The following is a 19,466-nucleotide window of genomic DNA, read 5'->3' on the forward strand; positions in this document are numbered from 1 at the left end:
CCTCCAAAATAAAAAAATCTTTGTATTCAAAATTCAAATTTAATAATAAAAAATTATATATATATATAGGCTTATTATAAGGAAAATTTATATGTATATATTTTTAAAATAATTTTGTTATAATTGAACTTGAAATATGACTTGGAGTGTAAATTATATGTTTTTAACATATAAACATTATTATTTTTGAATAAAAACTTTATTCGTTTAGTAAAATATATTCTGTAGCTAAAATATATTTTTAGTTATTAAAAATAGAGATTTTTAAATTAAATGAGAATTAGGAAATATATTTTTTAAAAATGATCTGTCTGCTGTCTATATATATCTTTAGCCCAAAGCTACGTAACTATTCAGAAAGTTTAAAATGAATGTCCTTGTTCAGGAAATCCAAATGTTTAGTAATATATATGCATATTTTAATATTTTAGCAAACATTTCAACTGTCAATATGCTTTAAGTAAACTTTCTACCGTTTATAACTAGTTTTATAATGTACGAGTGTATAAATTATATAAACTGCTATATAGTAATAATATGTGAATTACTTATATATATATATATATATTGATATATATCATAGTTAATCAACAATTTATGAAATCAATTTCATTATAAAAATGTTGACTTCTGTTCGCTTTTATGTTAATATTTTTATGTTTAAAACATTAAGTATATTTTGATATATACTTAAATGGCTATAAGTTAAAATGATTTTCAAAATAAATATAACTCATTCAATATGAATAAGAGTATACAAATATGTAGAATTTTGTTTATATTTTTATTATAATTGTTATATAAAAATTATATTTCAAATATTTTACTATATTTCTTAATAAGGACAAATTTTAAGCTGCTTTTATGTATAATTTATATTAAATAATGCATTGATATATCCAAGATTCTAAGAATATTGGTACTGCTCAAGGGAAATTCTGGGGATCAAGATGCCCTTGTCATTTGCAGAGAATGTTATTTAATTTCCCTACAATAACTTTAGTCATCTAATCTTAACTAATTGAAATCATGCAATATACATTATTATATTTATTCATTTTAAAGTAACAAAATTGATTGCTTTGGTATCGAAGGCTGCTGCAGCACAATAAGTATTCCTTGGATACACTTCTGATATAATAATTTAGAATCATGAGAATTATTTTTGGGAATATACAGATACAGAATTATATGTTTAAGTTAAAAAGCTTATAAAATTTGCACTGTTAGAAAAGTTGCTAAAAATATTTTACTATAAATTTTTCTAACAGTTCGAATTTTTGCAATTATGAATCTACAAAGACTGGAAATTTCATTTTGTTTCAAAATGATCGTCGTTTCAACTTTTTATAACAAATTTAAATGTAAAAATATTGAAAATATTTAGAAAAAGTAGAAATACATATATTTTACTCACTATAAAATATTTCGTGATATTATAACAAACCAAAATAAGGTTTATAACGTTTATATTAACATACATTCAAGAATTCTGAATATACTTGATGAAAATTTGAATTATAATATAATATCATATACATTTTATTAAATCATTAAAATACTGAATATCTGTATTTTAAAATTATATACTGTTTTTTAAAATTAATATTAAAATATATTATTATAAATTTATTCTATAGNCGCATCGTTGCTTTCCAGTAGGTGAGATCGTGGTCAAACACTTGCCTGGTTTAATGTAAAAAAAACACAAAAAATAGGTATATTTATTTTTTTGAAGAAAATAAAACATAACCGAGAATCATTTATTTAATAACCAAGAAACATATTTATTAGACAATTTAAAAATATTTAAAAGTGAGACATCTGACTTTGTTTTACAGAACTAACAAGTAAGTGCATCAAAATTGATCTGGACTGATGTAGTCGCTACACGCAAACAGTTTTCCAAATGAACATCAGTAATTCGTGTTCTCACTTGTGATTTGATGTACTTCATACGACTAAAAAGTTGTTCACACGCATAAGTGTTTCCAAATAGCGAAACCATTGACAGAGCATGTTTGTAAAACGCAAGATATTTATCCTTGTCCAAATACGTTTCATAGAACTCTTCCAAACCTTCTTAACTCTTCTAATGTTCATTTGGTGATATGTACAATAAAGTTAACATTTATGTTCATTTGACCTAGCTCCGCGGGCCGCAACACGACTCCCGGCGGGCCGCATGCGGCCCGCGGGCCTCATGTTGGCCACCCCTGATTTAAAGCATTACTACCAGAAGACAATTGGTTTCTATAAGTTCATAAAACTTCAACTCTAAAAATAATTCAATAATATTCTAAATCTAAATCGTTTTATAATTATTTAGAAAATTTTGAGTGAACATGCCAAATGCAGTACTGTATTTCTAAAATACTACATAGAGATAAACACGAAAATTTATCAAATTATTGAATGTGAAGGAGTGTCGAAATTAAAGCAGTTCTATTATGTCAATACAGATTATATTTAATATTTAAAACTTTACTAGAATAATGTTAATTAATTTTATATAAAATTGTTATTACACTTGATAATATTAATTAATGCTTCCTCTTTATCATACTTTTCTATTTCGTTTATTTTTAATCACATATTTTTTAAAAGTAAGGCAATACTTAAACTAGGTTTCTGCTTAGTAGCTTTTATTTCTATTTTATTATTATAATAAAACAGTCAAACCTCTAAACAACGGCCACTGACGAGAACATAAAGAATGGCCGTAGTTTGGAGGTTATTTCTATGCATTTCAAAAAGAAACATTCCTGAAAAAATGGTCGCCGTTTAGAGGTTGATGTAATAAGAAAAAATATAAAAAGATAAGTTAAAGAATTTTAAAAATATCAGTTTTATATTTTGTACTTTTTATATATTTTTTTGTATCAGTTGTGTATTTTATACTTGTATAAACCAGGTTTGGAAAGGTTGTGAAGACATGAATAAAATTTCTCTCTTGGGAGAACGTTGTATTCGTTCAGAACATATTTAGATTGTCAGTTATATAAACTTTTTGCAAGCTATGAAAAGATGAAATAAATTCAGATATTTCCAGATTACAGAAAATCATACACGAGGAATGCTTCTGTCTGTTAAACTCAGTTATAAACATAATTTCTAGGAGAGTACGGATCAATGCTCTTCGACGATAGCTTATCTCATTCTTCTATCTATTAAAATGAAAAATTTGGATCTTTTATTTAAGTAGTATACAAGCTTAGTTCTATAATTTTATATTGCTTTCATCATTTATTACGATTTCGAAGTTCTTATCAAAATATGAAGAAAAATGTATCCATATTCATCTTCAAGTTACATAAATTGAGCCGATTTATTTCTGGTTATGCAATGACGTTAAAACTAAGACTTAAATTTTTCTTTCTAAAACAAATATTCTACTTTATAAATACTCCATTTTCGTTAAAAAATATTTTTCTACGAAATTAACGTTAAAAGTTAATCCTTTATCCGGAAACAGGGAGCTAGACATATTTTAATAACTCATTTCCGATTGTTGGTATTGTTGTGAAAACAAACACACACAGTATACCACTGCATGAATATTGAATGATTTTTTTTATAATTACCGTAATTTTTTAGCTATTATTGAAATATTAAATTAGTCATAGAAACAAAGGTATTAACAGAACAATATTCACTAAATTGTAAGAAATAATTCATTCAGGGATGATTCTGGAAAATAATTTTAAGTAAATAGCATAAAACTTTCAAATATATATTATTTCTCAAGAAATTTCTCTAATCCTTAGAGAAATTTATCAATGCATACATATATAATGTAAATCTATTTCCATATAAGTAATTTTGGGGCATACAATACACTACACAAATGTACAATACACATAACACAAATGTAATAATATGTACAAACACAGTGTCAAACAAACAAATATACACAGATAAATCACGCTACTTATATTATTTTCAAAATTAAATTAATTTTTAAATTAATTACAAAAGTGTCACTAATTTAAAATATAGAATGTAAAAGCCCTTTAAATTATAGCATTTCTTTTAAAATTTTTACACTGAATTTTCTCTAAGGGTAAAGAATTACTTGTTACAAAGAAATAATAATAAACTTTCCGCGAATTCAACCAATTATACTACTTCTTAAGCAATATAAATGTTGTTAAAATGATGGCAACAGCCTACTAATTATCAGTAAAATAAGTAAGGAAAAGCAATTATAAGTTTATTGCCTAGTATAATAACCGTTACTCGTTTAATAAACTGACAAAAAAGTACATCAAACCACTTAAAAAGTTGTTATGTAGATTTACTCATAAACGCTTTCCTGAAATTTTGTAATGAATGTAAAATTTATAGATTGAAAAACATCTTAAACTTTGTGATCTCATTATCTTCTTTAAAGAAAGGTATAAAGTATGTTCGTACAAGCCTACATATATTTTTTTTAATTATTAAAACAATTGAATGTAAATATCTGTCTTTGTTTGTTTGACACTGAAATTAATATAACCTTCTCTTCTTTTCAAAGAAGAGAAGATCATAATTTCTTTAACATAAAAGTATCGAATGCGACTGTTTACAATTTTATCAACTTAACAATATTTTTAAACGAAAATAAAATATATTTTACAATTTATTTATTTAAAATTTTTATAAATAAATACATTTCTGTAGCAATAAATTATAACTAAAAATATATAAATATTATTTTACCAGCATCATTACCATCCGTCAATTTTCGACAGGGAGATAGCTTTGAAAACTCAATTATAAAATAAATATTTTTAGATAAGAAATTTCAAAAATTATTTTTTATATTAAAAATAAGTTTCAAGTGTTTTTATCCGAAAAATAATTGAATAAAAATCATATTGATTTTCAATATTAAAATATAATTTCAACATATATACACTTATTTATAATTAGACGAAAACATCCAAATTTTCGTCTAATTAAAAGAAAATATATACGATACTTTATTATTTAACAATGCATTGTATAATTAAAAATGTAAAAAAATATACAAAAATTTTTGAAAATAATACTTCAATTATTTACATGAATTTATTTTTATTACTTTTTAAAATGAATTTTGGAAAAAATAAGCGCATCATGCATTATTAAACAGCCTTCTTATATATTGTAGTTGCTTATTAAAAAGAAAGTAATAAAGTTTATGTAAATTATGCCTAATTCTACATAAATAAGTTATTTAAAATTATAATGAAAATGGTGTTACAAAATATATGATAAAGTACTGTACATGTATCAATTTAGTTTTATTCAGAAATTCCAAAATTTATGCTAAATATATATATTAATTAAAATAGTTTTGATTAAAAAATTAAATAAAAATGTAATTTTACAAATGCTCAACTTTCATAAATTAAAATTAAATTAAGTTTCTAGTCTACTAGATCTGCGCAAATAAACAATATGTTTATCGCGTAGAAAAATGTAATAAATTAAATTGTTTGAAAAATAACTTTAAAAAACAATGACGTTAAATTATATATAAATTCCAACGGGTAAACTTTAAAATTATTTTATAAATTAATTTTATTTATTGAAATTTTCTTAGCTTTAAAAATTTTGTTTACAATTAATTATTTTCCTAAGTTTATATTGAAGAATAATAGAGTTAAAAATAAAGTTTTACTAAATTTACAAGGAAAAAAAGAAACTTTAAAAAATTTCCTTTTATGCAAAATAATTTTGAGTATATTTTATTAAAGATTTAAAATCTCTGACTGAATTTTTATCCAATATAATAAATATTAATCAATTTTTTTTTTGCATAAAAATTTTCAATATCATTACAATTTCTTTAATTTTTCAAATTTATAAACTCTAAATATATCTTTATTAAAAATTTATAATTAGTTCGACATTAAAATTAAACATTAAAGTACAGATTTAATTTAAAATAAATTATACAAATCAACTGTTATGAATGAGTATTTTAAGTAATTTATCATAATATCGTATAGTAAACTGTACTAAATAAAATATAATAATAATAAAAAGAAATAAAAGAAATTAAATATTTAATAAGTTCAGAAGAAACACTGAAACACATAAAAGTCTTTTCATAATTCGTTCTTTAATTAATAAATGTAAATAGTATTTTTTCCTCATTCACTCAGTTTTAAAAATAGTTATTTTCACATTAAAAATATTCTGTAATATTTTAAATTCTGAATATGAGCAATAATACAAACTTTTACGATTTAATTTTTCTGAATAAATAATTTTTACTTTTAGAAAATTTGGTTTCTTAAATTTAAATTCGCATGATGAAAATCGTAACACATGATCTGACTTTACGAACATCTTTGTTCTTGTTACATCTTGATTATAACTTTTATCAAGAGAAATTACTTTTAAAAAGCTTTATAAATCAATAATTTTATTTAATTCTTGCAACTTTATACTCTTTTTAAAATTTATTACGCAAATTTACCTATATGAACTGCTTAAACGCATACACATGAGCTACATGAGCTTCATTCTAAACATAAAAAAAACGTTAGAATATACAAATACTATAATGTAGAGAGAATATATATATAAAAATATTAAGTATATTATTTATAGAATAATGATTTGCCGCTATTTTCTTGTACGATAGATTCGAAAGTCGAGACATCTAATATCTTACAGAGTTTAAATAGTTTAAAGTATATGAAATTTTTTCATGTTTATATCACATTCCTCAAATATTTATTTTGAAACACACAAATAATTGAAAATTCCAACTTTGTTTCATACAGAATAATACTTTTTCAATATAAATCAAATATAGAAAACATTAGTCTAATTGAAAATTAATGAAATAAATATAGTTATACTGATTGATAAGAGATAATTTGGAGGAAGTAGAAATCGATAGAAGACCGTCTGTTTGTAAGAATTTCTCATTTAATTTTGTTTATTTTAACATATTATAACGCATATCATTATAAATATTTTATCTGTACAGTTAAATTTCATATAAATTATATTTCAATAAACAATTTTTAAATCAAGTAAATTATTGTTAAACAATATAATTAAGATTAATAATCTGTTAAAAATACAATGAATAATGCAAATAAAATTAAAATTATTTAACTTAAACTTTAATACGAAGAGTATTACTACTAAAATTAATAATTATATTATTTTTATTATACTCAACAATCAAAAATTGCTGTATTCCTTACCTTTAAACAATATTAAATATCAAATGTAAATAAAGAAACAAAACAATCAACTAAATTTACATTTCATTATAGATTAAATACAGTTTCATCTAAATTATCTTTATGTGTAAAATGTGAATAACATTGACGTTCAAAAATGGATGATATAGGGCATGATATCTATGCAGAATCGACGACATATATTTCAATGCAATGATATTCTATTAACAATATCGATACATGGTGGCAATAACAACTGTTAGTTAAATCCATAACAGTTCTTGTTTAAAAGTAGGTAATGTTACACAGAAATCATGCTCTAATTTAATTGCTTTTCTATAATTATTTAAGTGCATTTTGCAATTCATTGGCAAAATTGTTAACTAATAAATACACTAACTTTTTAAGAACTGAAGATAGAAAAAAGTTAAATTATAAACATTTAGAGCGATGCCAATTATCAATCAAGCACTAAATCCAAAGATACAAACACAAAACTATCGCAAATTTATCAAATTATTTGTAATGTTTGCGGCAGATACTGTACAACTTAGGCTATGATTGTGCAAACGCGAGCGAGGGGCTTTTTCGGCGCGAGATATTAACGAACGAGCGAATGTGACGACGTCAGATTATGGCGTCTCTCGCTTATTCGTTTCTCGCTCTCGCTAAGTAGTTATTGGAATAGCATTAAGTTTTTTTCTATTCGTTCGAGAATATAGAAAGAAAAACAGATGGACGACGACGTTTACTAACTCTAAACGAATCATCTATTCGATGACTTTTTTAATAATCAATTCCATATTTCGGAGTAAACCATAATTGAATTAATTAATTTCTCTTTATGAAAACTTTGATTATTTTCTTCTCTTCCATATACACTGAAAAAGTCGCGTTTGAATCGTACGCAAACGAGAAAAGGAGCTAATGCGCAATCGCAGTAGTGAGAACTTCAAACCGCGATAAAAAATCTGAGCCAGATGTCAGAGGAAGTGCGATTTTATGTCTCGCGAGCGAGAAAAAGGTTCTTTTCTCCCTCGTGCTTTGCATCGCGAGAACGATATCGCAACAAACTTCTCGCGTCTGCATGGTCGTAACTCGCAATTTCGAATCTTGATATGGAACGTAAGACAGTGAATACTTAGAAATTAAAATATTCTATAAGATCAGTATTCGACTGCTTAGACATTGAGAAATAAAAAAGCATTTTCCATCCAAAAATACGATAATTAAAATACGCACAACTGAACCGAAGAACTATCAAATTAAACTTTTATTAGTTTAGCAAATTAAGTTTCTCGTGAAAACTGTGATAAGTTGTAAAAATATTAAATATGCACAGTACTATAATGTAACACTGAAACACATGTTTGATAATTTTATTCTAATAATGAATGTGATATTATACAGAAAAACTACAAGTTAAACAGTTTGATTTCCTTATATCATATAAATAGTGGAGAGTTTTGAAATAAAATTTTTAAAACAAAATTAATTTACTGTCAGACACTTTTATTTGTGTTTTGAGATCGCAAATTTAAATTTTGCTACGTTTTTTATTAAGTTCCTTCCTTTATTATTTTTTCGAATACAATATAAATACATTAAATATAACCGCTAAAATTTTCAAGTTGTAAAAATTTCCTATTTAGGCTATGAGCCTATACGATTTATTATTTAATAAAATAAGCACTTTTAATATTAATATAGGAAATTAGATTGACATTGATGTTTAGAAATGACAACATTAATTAATTTTGAAACATTTGTTACATTTTTTTTAGTTTTGTTTCCTTGTATATATTTTTTAATCATCTCCTCAATAAAAAAAAAACAAAATCTAAATAAATTTTAAATTATTTATTAAATAATTACTTGGATAGAAGTTTTAATTACATATCATTTTGATTCAATAGCATAATAAGCAGTAAAAACGATTTAAAAAAACACGATAATTTATAGATTTATATTACTTTATATATATTTTTATCAATATATTTTCTGAAATAACAACTTTTAATACAAAAAATCGATTTAAGTTCTCTATTTAACAACCCAGAGGCGCTTGAAAGCGATTCCACAAGCATATTTAATGATATCCAACTTCTGAATTCATCTTACCTACTCCATCAACAATTTTAAAATGTAAAGAGGAATCAGAATTCAAAACCTGACGCTGTCAACCTAGAAATAATTGAAGCAGTTAATACATATTTATTGTTACAACAGCTGCTATCATACTCGACACAAACCAAAAGTGATAAGAGCACATTGAAACCAGGTACAAATTCTTGTAAGTACATCCCATAATTTACAAACAGTAATATTATAAATTTTTAAATATTTCTAGCTAATTTTGTTATATTTTTCAGTTCATAAAAAATTATTTAATATAAACTGCTTAAAATGATTTATATCGATTCGATATTTTAAGACGAACGAAGAAAATTCAATTAGATATATCACGTTTATTTTTGTTGTTAAATTATTTTTCTTACAAAAACTAAATTCATAACTATGCAAATTTATAAAATATCATCATAAAAATTATCAAAAATAAACAAAAAATCAAATTTATAACAAGATTTAAAAATAAGTATTAGTTTAGTCTTCAACACCACATACGAAGCATTAATAATTCTAAAAATACTTTTTTTGTTGTTTAAATCATTTTTATTTAATTATACACATCTCATTTATTTAGTTTTTGTCATTATAAAATTTTATATTAATTTAAATATTTCTTAAATGAAAAATTCATTTAAGGAATTAAAAAAATTAACTTATCTAATTTAATCATTATGATAAATACCAAACTGTTCAAGCTGAAATATAAATATTTTGAAATTATATTACGCATGAGACTGAATTTGAAATGTGTATAAATGACTTTTTTCTCGAATGCTTAAAAAAATTAAAGCATAGGAACAATTATTAAAATGTTTTAAGTAATGATCTTTTAACTCAATTACGTAGAGCTGTGATAAAATCGATTTTAAGATAACAGAGTGATGCAACTCTTCTCTTTGTAATATAAGTAAAATAATAATTTTACACATAAATCTTCTCGAAAATTTATATAAAGCTGATGTTTACTCTTCGATATCTTTCAAACAGACTAAAATAAATCGATTTGACTTGGATTTATTATATTACAAAGCATTATTCCAAAGCTTTATAACAAATTTTTAAATCGGATTTTGAATTCTTCAATAAGTCTATACTCTATTCAAACTATATAAACTATTGTAGAAATATGTTTATTTAATTTATTTACTAAGAAATATTTTCAGAAATCCAAAACTAGTACATTTTAATCGCTAGTAAGTCTTACAGCAGCTATTTACGAACCTTAAATAAAAATAATTTTCTTAAATAAAAAAAAAATTGTTTTTAAAGTCCTTAAATCATTCTAAATATAAAAAATCGTTATAAAATGACGTAATAATAATGAAATTTTTATTTAGAAAAATAACTAAATTTTATCAGATTAACCTTTGAGCAAATTCTCAATCAACAAATTAGTTCATTAATCATTGATAATATTATTTAAAAATTTCCAAATATTGAATATTTTTTAAATATTGGCAAGTCGAAAAAAATAACTCGACGAAGAAAAATAATATGAAAATTCAAAATAATATTTTTCCCCAAATTTTTACTGTTATTATTTCAGAAACTAAAGCAATAAATTTATCAGATTTTTTCTGTAGGGAATGATTGACAAGTCAACAGTCAATAACTGAAAACAATTTTCTTATTACAAAGTTAAAAAAATAATTCAACTTTTCTATTTTTTAAAATAAATTATATAAATAGTAAATATATATTTTATGAAAAATTAATTAAAATTAAAGTTATTCTTAATTTAATAATATTTACGTTTATGATTTTCTAAATGGTTTTATGAATATATATCATGTAAAATATTTTTGTTATTTATTACAAAAGAAAGATGAAATTACTATAAAAATTCGTATATTGTAATACAGTTAAAATATTTTTGAATAAAAAATAATTATTTGTAATTGAAAAAAATATTTTAAAATAGTCTGAATAAAAATAAATGTAATTTATTAACATTATGAAAATAAGACACGTAAAAAATTAATCAAGTAGAAAATTTATAAATTATACTTTAAAAAATATAAAATGTTATAGATTAAATATGTATAAAATAAATAAACTTTTATCGAAGTAAAAATTACTTTTATAGTTATCATAAAAAAAATAAAATTTATCATATAGTAGTTCTTACGTAATATAAATTCATAATGGATATAAAATACGTAATATAAATTCATTTGGTGGATTGGCCAATCCACCAAGAAAAGAAGAGGAAATCAATGNACAGAATTACCTAGAAATGTTATCATAAAAAAAATAAAATTTATCATATAGTAGTTCTTACGTAATATAAATTCATAATGGATATAAAATACGTAATATAAATTCATTTGGTGGATTGGCCAATCCACCAAGAAAAGAAGAGGAAATCAATGGTCGTGGGGATAAAACCATTGAACACTAGTTGTGAGTCAGGTGCTAACACACGACCAACTACGTGCTGGCCACGTGGAGTTTTCTTCGCGTGCCTAATACCAAAATAGGAGCCAGTTTTTGATAGAAAGGACTTCCAAGAGGCATTTCCCATTGGCGTATCTTTCATGGCATGTCGCGTTGTCGTATACCATCAAACCATTGAAAAGTGATTAAAAAAAATCATTAAAAAATATATAAACAAACTTCCCGTTCTATCTTTTCCTGTTTTCAAAACAAGCTTTGTAGTAATTAAATGTTATTTGAATATTATTTAATATTGAAACAAATCTCTTGTATAATCGCTATCAGTAACTCCCCTGATATCGCTTCAAACCAGACATGAGAATCTATAATTGCATAGTAACTAAGTGCAGCAAGCGCTAAGTTTAAAAGTTAATTAACTTAATAGAACGACTAATAGATTATATTTTGTACCTCTTTAAACATTTTTAAAATTGTATATTATCAGAAATTATGTAAAGTATTATTCTTATTAAGAGAAATTTTCATTTATATTAATCTGATTATAATTATTAAATAAATCTGTAGATAGTAATTTATATAAAAATGAAAGAAACAATATTGTATAGAAATTTTTCTACAACAATTACGTTTTACAGGAAAATAAATTTGTTGACAAGATTTTCCACGAGAAAATTAAATGTCAACTGCAGTACTAATTTTGATAAAAGCCGTTAGAGGATTAAATGGCGTTCCAATTTCTTTATTTATATTTTTGAGAGAATGCAGTATTATTAATATTATAATACTATTTATTTTATAAAATTAAGAATTAAGCATAATAATTAAATATTATTAAAGTGTTATCTAATACTGAAGTAAATTTCTCGTATAATAACTGCTGCTAAATTCTTTAACATCTCTTCAAAGTATCAAATGACATGAATCTAGAATAAAGATTTTATCTTCATGGACTCAACTTTTCACTTCATATAACATGATTTCTAGAAAAAAGTAGTTTTATGTACTCAACTTTTTTACAGCGAACAGTGAAAATAAAATAAAATTTCTTTGAGTGTATCTAACACATGTTAATTTAAGTTGAAATATATTAGATAAAGATTATAAGTTAAATATATTAATAATTTAAAAACGATTAAAGTTATCACAATAATTAGATTAGAATAATCAGCATTTTTATGTAAACTCCTAAAATTTTTAAAAGTAAATAATATTGAAATATTGACACAGAGAAAGGAAAGAAATACTATATTCTACTAAATCTACTAAAAATATATATATATATTTGTTGACAATATTTTTCACAAGAAAAACAGCAGTGTCAGGTGCAGTTTCAGGATTGAATTTTGACGTAGGATGATAGTGTATTTAAAATAGCTGCTACTTTTTATTTCTATTTTTGGGTCGAAGCAGTACAAAACATAATAACGCTACACATATAACAAATAACCGAATAGTTACTTTCAATTCTTTCTGTCGTGTATTGACAAAAGCAGAGAAAAATAGATATAAAAATAAAAAAAACCGAAACAAATTGAAATACTTTAAAATTGCAATAACCCGGTTTGGCAGAAAACATGACACTTGTTTTATTGCAAATAAATCTTATGAACCATTTTTCAAAAGATAAAACGGACTACCTGTTGATATAGGCTTTATCGCAATTTTATTTTAAAATTATTTTCATATTTTTGACAGTAAACACACCAGTAAAGTTACGTTAATAAACTGATACAAGAATTAACTATTTATGATAAACATTTAATCATTAGATTCTGTACTTTCCTGTTATTAAATTGTAAACTCGAAATGTTCAAGGCAATTAATTTGTAAATGGAAAATTTATTTATTTACAGTAAAGCGTTCATCGAGTATATGAAGCCATTTATCAAATACGATCAATAAATATTACTTCTATATTAAAATATTGATACATCATAATAAATGACTCTTGCTTTAGGATAAACTTAGAAGTGGTTTCGAATAGTACTTCCTTGAAATCCTAAGTTAAAATTTACCTTTCCACTTATCTCTAATATAATTTAATATTTATTTTATTGAATTTGGGAAATTTGTTTGCGTTTCAATGACATAAAATATACAAATTGTAGTTCTGAATTAAATTTTACTATCTGGACTATAAACATAACTAGCAGATGAATCCGGCATGTTGTCAGGGCAGAAAACACCAAACATTAAGATTAAAAGTACGAAATAATCTATTATATAATTTCGTACTTCTAACATTTCTATTATATTATATTATAGTATTTGATTTATATAACTACAAAAGTTATCTTAGGCGAGGGTATATCACACCAAGTCACCAATCTAACACATTTTAAAAATTCTTTAAATTGTATACAGTACAGGAATAAAGAATTTTAAAAATGTGTTAGATTGGTCGCTTGGTGTGATAAACCTTTACGTAAAATAACTTTTGTAGTTATATAAATCAAATACTATAATATAACAATCATTAAAACCATATAAAGAATTTAGTTATTTCAGCCTACTATTTATACGTTTATTGCAATACTCGGATGATACGAAATGGCACAGTTTCATTGGTCAAGTGGCCACCAATTGAAAATATATCTTAAATTTTTTCAGATTTCATATTTTTTTCTTAATGTTAACTGTAAGAAACTATACCATTCACAGCCGAATTGCAAACGGTAATCTGCCAACGAATCAAATTTCACTAAAAATGGACCAAATATTTAAACTCGGCACCCTCGAAAACCACTTAAAATATCTTTTGTGATAATCGGTAACCTCGTATTATACAGTTTTCTTGTTCGAATGCCACCATACCGATGGTTTGATAGAAAAAAGGATTGTTGTGGAAAAAGGCTAAAGTAATTCGACCAAAAGTAGTAATTGACCTCTTCCCGGGAGAATCAACGACTACTAATTAATACTGGTCTAGTATTAATATTTGAAAAGTGATCTATTTTGGATAGGTTGCGATGGCCCCCGCATGTGATCGAAGTTGCTAACCTTAACGTCTGAAAGACTTCATATAAGACTCGTTTAAATAAATAAAATCTTGTAAAAATGCAAGAATAATTACTTTTATGTGATAATAAAGTATTTATATTTTTGCAACAGATTGTATAAACTACGTGGGAACTATGTTTTCATAAATATTGCGTTTACAGAAAAATTATTAGATTAATCAATCATTAGATTGTGCAATTTGAAATAACTGTAGTCTATAAATTCCGACTATCGTCCGCCTGTTGTCTATCTGTTTATCCTTCTTTAATCTCAAGAAATGAGTCAGATACGTAAAAGTCGAGACTACATATGGAAGCTTAGAGTAGGAGATCCAGATTAACTATATACAACCTTTCGGTTTGAACCAGAAGTCACGTTACTTGAGAAGTCAAAATTTTCCCCTGAAAGGAGTTAGATAGATAACCGGCACGACTCTATTGCTATCAGGAAAAATATGATGTACAGGGGCAAGACACCGCTAAAAGAATTGAGAACATTGCGACGAAAAATTGCAGCCCTGCGTCGTGACGCTATCACAATAAATAATCTCTTGTTAGAATTAGTTTGGTTTATTTGGTCACGACAACGCGACATGTGAACGATCTGCATAGGGGATGCATATCAGGAAGACTTTTACGGGAAGCTGGACTCTTTTTAAGTGTTACTAACGTGAAGAAAATCCGGAATACTCCACGTGTCCAGTCCGTTGGCCATGTTCAAACCCACGACTAACTAACTATCGGTGTTCCGTAGTTTTATGCACTCGACTACTGAAGAGCACTTAATAGAATTAAGAAAATGTCATTCAGAAATGAAAAAACCCGAGTTGTTAGATGTGGAAAACTAAATACTTATGGACTTTTCATAGGCTTTCACAAGCCAAAAACCCTTTCGATCCCATGCAGGCAAGTGCTATATGCTACCTGTCGCAATAATGATATCAGTGTCGTACCGTCCGTGGAAGCGGTGGAAGCGCCACTTTCCTTGTACTGTATTTTCTAAAATATAAATACATATTGTGGATTATCTTTATATTTAAACGTACTTTAAAATATAAATTTTAATTAATTCATTATAACCGCATTATATATCTTATTACAAATTTCTATACTACATGTGAAAAAAACGATAAGATTGCTATTGTATATTCGAATATCAGTGATGGAATGGAAGCGCTGTACTGTCAATTACGGGACAGCTTCCACGGCGAAAATATTTGAATGGTGTAAAGCAGCCAGATTATGGGTATTTGCGCATGCGCTTTACAGAGCACCAACCTCATGCGGTTTAGCTCTGGAAGCTACACACCAAAATATCGTATAAAGCTTCCAATTATTCTATCCAAGACCGGTTCTGGGCTGTTAGCCGCCTGTCTGCTAGATATTTGGCTGCCCTCACCCATTATAAGAATCGCGGGTAGATTTATAACTTACCAGTAAATTCCTGTCGGTTGTGTTATGTTTTTATGATAGTTCTGTACAGTTGACAGGAGTTTAAAACAATCCATTAAAAGATTTGATATATTTATTCTGCTCTCTTATCTTGTATTACTTACAGATTTCAATGTTAAACTAGTGATATTACGATTTAGTATATCTCATCTATTGATATAAGGGGATGCAGAAAAAACGTGTACAATTCTTGTACAATGTTTAAAAAATAACTGTTACTTTGGCAGCATCATTTACAATTAAATTTAATAAATACACGAGGTACGAAAAAAGCTCTAGAATTTCTTTTCCTTAAATTTACGATTTATGTATGAAAAAAAATTTGTCTTTCCACTTCTTTCCCAATATTACAAATATTCAAGTTCAAAGTAACCGGTTCGACTTATTTTTACTTAAGAAGTAAAAATAATTTTTATTTTTTACTTAAGAAGTAAAAATAAGTCGAATTACATAATTAAGAGATTAGGGAATTAGGGACATATTTAAAACCCTGCTGAAAGAGCCGGAATTTTACTTAAAAGCTTAACCGAAGCAATCTCTTGCCGAGTACAGAGAGGACTGATTTCTTCGTAATACTAGAGGTAATAAAGACAGAAATTTTTCCAGTTTAATGAGTGACTGAAGAGTTGTAAATTTTGCGAATTTTCGTGGACACCTGGTCCTAAAACGAATTAGTTAGAAAACAAATGACGGACAATCTATTAAGTTTAACATATGTAGATTTTGACATTGACCAGTATCGGCAGCCTCGGGATTTGGCAGCCTCGTGCATGCACGCACTGCACAAATCCCGAGGCATCCATGAGCCACTGGTAGGGAGCCATTTTAACTAAGTGGATTGTTTTAATATTTCAAAAGTAAAGAATTATTTTATGTTATTTTTATGTACGATTCTTTACAATTCTAGATCAAATCATTTTACATGTTGGCCTTAGAATGTCGTAAGCTTGTTCATTATACACTAAAAACTGTAAAAAAGATTTTTTAGCCTATATTTCTTATATAAAATGTGAATTTTTATGTACGATTCTTTACCTTTCTAGATCAAATCATTTTACATGTTGGCCTTAGAATGTCGTAAGCTTGTTCATTATACACTAAAAACTGTAAAAAAGAGTAAACACTAATTAAACAAAAGAAATCTTTGTCTAATATTAAAATGACAGCTTAATATACATAACTTAACCTAATCTTCGTACAGTGTATAGTTAATATGGAGCTCCAGCTCTGTATCTGCTTTCGGTTTTCATCTAACAATAAGTACGTTCTCGAGATTAAGGAAGGACAGACAGACAACAATTGGAAATATATAGGTCTGCAATTTGAAAATTGAAGCCCAATAATGATGTTTAAATCTTAGTATGAGCAGCATATCCATACAAGGTTTGGTGTGGTTTTTGATTGAATAGGCAGTTCAAGGTGGTGCCTTTTTTTNAAAAATTTGTCTTTCCACTTCTTTCCCAATATTACAAATATTCAAGTTCAAAGTAACCGGTTCGACTTATTTTTACTTAAGAAGTAAAAATAATTTTTATTTTTTACTTAAGAAGTAAAAATAAGTCGAATTACATAATTAAGAGATTAGGGAATTAGGGACATATTTAAAACCCTGCTGAAAGAGCCGGAATTTTACTTAAAAGCTTAACCGAAGCAATCTCTTGCCGAGTACAGAGAGGACTGATTTCTTCGTAATACTAGAGGTAATAAAGACAGAAATTTTTCCAGTTTAATGAGTGACTGAAGAGTTGTAAATTTTGCGAATTTTCGTGGACACCTGGTCCTAAAACGAATTAGTTAGAAAACAAATGACGGACAATCTATTAAGTTTAACATATGTAGATTTTGACATTGACCAGTATCGGCAGCCTCGGGATTTGGCAGCCTCGTGCATGCACGCACTGCACAAATCCCGAGGCATCCATGAGCCACTGGTAGGGAGCCATTTTAACTAAGTGGATTGTTTTAATATTTCAAAAGTAAAGAATTATTTTATGTTATTTTTATGTACGATTCTTTACAAAACTATATTTAATTATAATTTTCTTTAAAAGTATATTCATACAATTGAATATTTTGTACCAGGTATGTATAATTGTATATCCACCACACATTTTATTTCACCAAGTAAGTTTTTATAATTTTAATTTTAGTCCTTATATCATGGCTAGCGATTCAGAATATAACTGCGATATTAAAAATTTATTTTTAAAAAGTTTTAATACTCAAGACCATGTAATGAAAAAGAAAACATTATTAAAAGAGAAAGACCAACGCATAAATTAAATAAAAATTAAATACTGTACTTGAACAAAAAAATTCGTTCGACATTTTCACGATAAAATTTGTGAAGACCTAAAATGGCATTGTGGATGCATAAAAATACAAGAATTGTTTTGTTGGCCTTGTCAACTATCAATATGTTCAAATAAAATTAGTGTGTGGAATAAGAATGGCTTCGACGATTTAAATAATTTGAGTAAAGCTGGCAAGAGACACGAAAATAGTAAATGTCACATTGATTCTTTCGTAAAATTGAAGCAATTTGGAAATCAAAATAGAATAGAATTTAACATTAGTAAACAATATATCAGTAGAATAAATATTGAAAATTATAACAAGATAGTTACGGCTAATAGGTATATTATATCTATATTAACGATGCTATATATTTTTTTCTCAAAGCAAGAATTGGCATTTAGAGGGCATAGGAAATCTATCGAATCTAATAACAGAAGTAATTATATTGAACTTGTTTATTTATTAAGTACGTCAGATAGTCTATTAAAAATACATTTAGAGAAGTCTATTGGTTTTTACTGGCTTATCGAACAAACGAATACGAATGGACCCTAGATCATCACTGACGCGCAATTAACTGATTGCCCCTGTAAGTCGGCTTACAGAAACACAGCTTCCCTATCATCAAATGTCATCGCACGCTACTGAATGATATAGCGTCTATTTCGCGCTATAACATTGTCGCAGTAATTAAGTGAATATAATATATATTTTTAAAGCTACATTCTTTTTTATAAGAATTACATTTAGTTTATTATTTTGTTAATGTTTTTGTCAATAGATGGAGTTATGTGTAAATCAGCAAATTGAATGTAGATAGAAATTAATTAATTTATAGAAATTTAATACAAATTTTGGGTGGAATGCACAGCATAATCTAAATTAGAAGTATTTGAACGTAAAGTTTTGTAGCACTTGGTCGAACGGCCAATTGCTACAAAACTCGGAAAGTGTATAGCGAACAAACAAATAAACATTCTGATATATATATATAGATAATTGACTAAAGCCTTAA

The 19,466-nt window shown here is 25.8% G+C and overlaps 1 protein-coding gene across 1 annotated transcript in view; it reads right to left on the bottom strand.

Moving 5' to 3' along the window:
* LOC111641970 (orexin receptor type 1-like) overlaps nt 1–19,466 on the bottom strand; it is a 95,604-nt gene that overhangs the window by 46,705 nt on the left and 29,433 nt on the right. The gene's annotated exons all lie outside the window — the stretch shown is intronic.

This window comes from Centruroides sculpturatus, unplaced genomic scaffold (assembly GCF_000671375.1).
Source record: "Centruroides sculpturatus isolate CEXI.00-Female unplaced genomic scaffold, Cexi_2.0 scaffold113, whole genome shotgun sequence".
In the NCBI taxonomy this organism is placed as follows: domain Eukaryota; kingdom Metazoa; phylum Arthropoda; class Arachnida; order Scorpiones; family Buthidae; genus Centruroides; species Centruroides sculpturatus.